Here is a 5,834-nt window from a genome sequence, read left to right on the forward strand (position 1 = left end):
GCATCTGTATACAGCTCGGCTCCTATGCAGAACACAGAGAGACAGGCAGAGGAGGACCGTTCATCATTCTAGTTGCTTTGGAAACGCACCACAGGCTACGGCGCTAAGAAAAAAAAAGGACGTAAACATTTAAAACATCAGGCAACAGCTTAGACTAACGCCTAAAGCACAATACAGCCCTGAGTAAGGCATTGCTCAGCACCTCTGTACTGTCACCTTTTCCTCCAAATGCCAGACTGTGTTTTTATATTGATTAGCAAAATAAGCGGTGATAGCGTCCTGGGTGACACAACCTGTTAGGGTTAAAGTGGCTATCAGTGTGAAATGCTGGGAGCAGTAGTCCTCCAGACAGAGAGTTAAGCCAGGGTGTAATGCACTTTGACCAAGGTACATGTGGAGAAGAATGTGTCCCACAGCAGGTGGTGCTGGTGGTGGTTAGCCCACACGTGGTACAACTTACCCAGATCTTAGGTTTACTGAACCAGGTAGAACAACAAGTAGCATATGACTCAGTGATATCACAGGTGTAACAGCATATGCAGAATATATAAGTAATGGCAGCCTGGAGCTTAGGGTGTTGCTGCCTGTTGTAGTGCGCCAGGCATGATTGCGGTAAATACACCAGCAGATGGTAGCACTATACACTAGCGATGGTGATACAGTGTACTTGCTGTTTGGTATTGTGGCTTTGTACGGCTCTGTATGCTGTGAGTATCCAGAGTCTGACCGTCACCATGGAACGTCAGGAAGTAAAGACATGTGGAGACGCCACACGTGTGCATTAGCATATGTCAGAGTACCGGCCTGCCTAACTAACTGGTTCCAGTGCCCGCCGAATCAGCCTACCTTGTCCGGGTACTGGGAGGAGGCAGTACAGGAGGGAATTCCTTGCAACAATATTTCCACCAACATCCAGATTTCCCCTGTGTACAATGCTACACTCTTTAAACAAATGCCGGAAACCTCAGTCTAGCTGTGGAGTCAACTAATATTTACACTTAATCCACTGCAGATGCTGGTTGGTATATGCAGTGGATGCAGATGCCAACCAGCTTTGGGCCAGAAACCAGTGGCAGCTGTGTGTTCAATGACCTAAGAAACTGATTGATGTATTTAATAAAGCAATAATACTGTATGTGTACAACTATTATGTAACCTGACAGACTTATTTCCATTTTCTAAGTGCTTTTGGTATTCTAGTTGAGGATAGCCATTGGAAGGGCATTATCAAACTATTGTGGTGTTCCCGCCATTGTTGCATGCTTTGTAATGGCATGTAACCATCGTTTGTAAACAATTGGATGGTTTAAGTCAATGATACAATCATGTGCAAGTGCAAAGGAACAGGATAGTTTGCTCATGCGTAAATATGCTCTACTAGTGAATAATGTTACCAGGCAACAGAAATACCATTGGTTAAAACAGAGGTTCCCAAACTCCGCCATCACAGTCCACATTTTAAGGATATCCATGCTTGAGCATAGGTGACTTAATTAGTATATCAGAAACACACACTATCAGGCGCTAAACAGTTAAATATTTCATATGCAAATTAGAGGTATACATGAAAAAATATCAGATAAAAATTTGCAAGGATAAAAATAAATAAATATATTCACATGAAACATACAAATAAAACATTACAGAAAACGATTGAGAACAATTTAGCCCTTTATATGCACAGGTTGGCCCTTATCATAAAACCATATATATGCACAAAGGACATAGCACTTAGCAATAATCATTTTTTTCCCCATTTTTTCCATACTTTGTTTGAATGTCCTGTATCTGCTATGGCGATTAGTTGCAATGTTAGTCAGTTCCAAAGAAACAATGTTGCTAAAACAGATAATATATAATTCACAGCCCTTATATAACACTTTATGCATGCATGCTTGTATGTATAACTCACAGCCCTTATATAACACTTTATGCATGCATGCTTGTATGTATAACTCACAGCCCTTATATAACACTTTATGCATGCCTGCTTGTATGTATAACTCACAGCCCTTATATAACACTTTATGCATGCATGCTTGTATGTATAACTCACAGCCCTATTTGGATCCACTTTCCCTGCTGGGATTTTTCTTTTAGGTTCTCTAATACCGCGGTGCTCACATTCCAGTGAAAAGATAATAAATCCGCTGTAGTCGCCCGTCGGCGATCTTATGCCTCAGTATGATATACTGTAGACCAGTCCCCAGTGTGCAGCTAGTGGTCCATTGAATCGGCTAGCAGTCTCACGCTTCTCTCTACGCGTTTCTCCGCTTTCAGAGTATCAGCGACTTCTTCAGGAGACAGGTAATTAGTACCTCAGTCAACGGTAGCAAGCAATGGTGGCAACCATTGTAATTATATATTCCATTTTAAAAACCAGTGGTATCACAGCAAAAATTCATGATTTACAATGGCCACCCATAATTCCACTCTTCTGAAGTCCTGACTACTAGGTCTTCCTGTCTCGCTGAGCCCCTCTGGGTGCGGCAAGTATGGGTACAGAGGAGCACACAAGGCAATGAGATTGCATTTCGCTCATGTCGGTGCTCTGGATTCATTTAATTCCATTTCATGTCATTACAATTAAATATGAATATACACAACGTAAACAAAAGGAACAATGGTTTCATTACTCACAAATAATAATAATAATATAATTCTTGCACTCCTCCTATATACATATAACTACATCTATATCGGGCCAAATGTGAGCAATGTGTGCCGCCCAAACTCACCCATTCATTGCAGTAAGCTTAGATCAGTCTAGTCTACACCCTAATAACCCACCTAGCTACAGACACCTTCTTACTGGTCTTGTTATTGCTACCTGCCATATTGATAACATTGGCAGGGGACATGGACCAGATCGGAAAATGATATTTGCATCAAGATTTTGGGTACTTTGTGTATTATGAATAAAATAGCAGATTATGACCAGCTAAACCAGTCAGTGAAAAGGCTGGAAGCGCATATGTCACTTGCATATAATAAAATGTATCTATTAAAATCTGAAATCAGGTCCAAGCTGAGTTTTGTCCCTCTGCTGTCCTCTATTTGGCCTCCATACCCGACACTGTGGAGACAACATAGAAATTTACCTCTCCCCACATATGTGTAACCGCCCCTCCGCCATCTCCACCTTGCTATTCCAACACTGCCTAACGTCCAACTTTTCCAAAACTGAGCTCATCATCTTCACCCCTCCAAGTGTCACTAGTTTCCCTCTCGTATGCTTCACCGTTGACAGCATCATGCTCTCCCAGCCCATCATGCTCTCTCAGCCCATCATGCTCTCCCAGCCCATCATGATATCCCAGCCCATCATGCTCTCTCAGCCCATCATGATATCCCAGCCCATCATGCTCTCCCAGCCCATCATGATATCCCAGCCCATCATGCTCTCCCAGCCCATCATGCTCTCCCAGCCCATCATGCTCTCCCAGCCCATCATGCTCTCCCAGCCCATCATGCTCTCCCAGCCCATCATGCTCTCCCAGTCCACCATGCTCTCCCAGTCCACCATGCTCTCCCAGCCCATCATGCTCTCCCAGTCCACCATGCTCTCCCAGCCCATCATGCTCTCCCAGTCCATCATGCCTGCTACTTTGGTAGTAACCTTGACTTGTCTGCCAGCTCCTCTCCACTTATCCAGCCCTTTGTTCCATTTGGTTGCCTCCTCCTTGAACACATTGGGCTAATTCAGAGATGGATGCAGGCACGGCTGCCGATCTGTGACTCTATGCAAATGCCGCTACAAAGCCCTTCCCTGGTGTACATCCGTGTGCATGACTGTGTAAGGACTGAGACGCCCACTATGAGCATCTGTACAGGCAGTAATACAATCTGGTGCATCTTTAGGCACCATCATCAGTCGCACCATTGAAACATGCACCAGTTCTATGGCAGGTACAGATTTCCCATCAGAGTATGGCCTCCAGAGTGATCTATGGAGCGTCTGTATACTTCAGCAACACGCCCATAAGACGCCCATAAGACGATACATCTCCATGCTTCTGTTTAGCCACCGCCATGGAACGCCCAGCATTTTCTGATACTGTGCAGCAGCGCCTCTGTGTGGGCACTCTGTGTAACGCATGCACCATAGGAGTTTATAGGGATGTTCGCAGCATGCGCAGTAGCAAACATTTGCTGAATTATGTGAACATTGGCTCTGAATCAGGCGATTTGCCAGATTACGCCCTTTTCTCTCTCCGGACATGACCAAAACTCTTATGCATGTTCTTATTATCTCCATCTATTACTTTATGCTCCTTACTCAGGGCCCCATTTGTTAACGATGCATCACCCATTTAGCACTCACTTATGTCATCCTTTCTGTTTTCAACAAACAGTGGAGATCTAAGATTACCGCTGTTTGTCACAGCATCGTTCTCGCTATCTTTAGATAGCGAGAGCGATGTGGTCTCCATTGCTGGATAGGGGACCTGGCGCTGCCCTTCCGGCTTCAGCAAAGCATTCCAGGCACTGCCGGGTCCCCGCCGGGTGAATGTGTCATGCACATGCGCAGACAGACCGTCTGAGCGGAGGACCTCGCCGGAGGGGTGAGTATTGATAAGTAACAGTGATACTAAATGAAAAATGCAGCTGGCGTTCAGTCTCGGTAATAAATGGAGCCCTCATTTTTGCTTTACACCTTCTCACTTAGGGCCATATTCAATTAGTTCCGCCCCCGCAATACTTTTCCGCCTGTGTTTTGGACACAAACAGTTTTTGCGCGCAACCTCGCTATTCACCGTATTCAATTCCAAAGGACATGAAAACGCATCCCAGCGAAACTCAAACAGACGAAAAGTGCTGTCAGAGATGGGGAAATCAGCCTGACACCCCCCAAAAGTTGCACTAACATTGGAGCTCAGTATAGATGTCCCCGATTAGCCCCCTGAAGCTATTTGGGGTAATTAAGTGCTTTCAATTGCCTCTATATATTGTCTTTGCACAATTGCCTCTATATAGCGTCTTTGCACAATATTAAGCAATATTTTTGGGAGAAAATAAGTAGTCCTGTCAAATTTGGGGTACTTGAAAATGGGTGCAAGCATGGTTTAAATTTGCTAAAGTGAAGTTTTACGTGACGTCAAAAACGCACCTACCCCATACTTGCAGAACCCCCAAAAGTCTATTTCGCTACTTTTTATGTGTACCCCCACTTTGTACTTTTTTGCCCCTAGTTTCCAAGTAATTTTTTGGGGTGTTCCACATTTTTTTTAAGTTTTTTACCACCTGCTATTCACAGGCAAAACTTTCTCGCCTATTACATTGCATTTACTTGCCGCATACGCAAAAGGTCTTTGCAATTGAATACGGCTAAACGTTTCCGCCTGGCAAAATTACATCATCCGCGATACTTTTTTGAAGATTCCGACTTTTCGCCGCTAATTGAATACGGCCCTTACTTGGTGACCTCATCAGTCCTGTCAGGCTGTAGTACGATCTATATGCTGGCGCATCATCACCAGGAAGTGTATGCAACCATCGGTACATCCAGTGGCAAACGCAGGATTTTGAAAGGGGGGTTTCATATATATATATATATATATATATATATATATATATATATATATACACACACACAAACTGGATAGCAAGCTTAGGTTCAGCCTTTGCCTTCAATGTGATAAATGCAAAAAGACATTAGGTGTCAAATATATTCCACATGCATTACAGTACCACATACTAAAGAGAAAGATACTGAAATCATGTGAACCTAAAATATAGGAGAGAGTCTGTGCGCCAGGTAAGATGGACCTTTTTATGGAGTAGTCACAGGGAATCACGAAGAACAATGTCAAACAAGAAGCAGAAACAATGAG

The sequence above is a fragment of the Taudactylus pleione genome, unplaced genomic scaffold (genome assembly GCF_031769625.1).
Source record: "Taudactylus pleione unplaced genomic scaffold, aTauple2 ptg000253l, whole genome shotgun sequence".
In the NCBI taxonomy this organism is placed as follows: domain Eukaryota; kingdom Metazoa; phylum Chordata; class Amphibia; order Anura; family Myobatrachidae; genus Taudactylus; species Taudactylus pleione.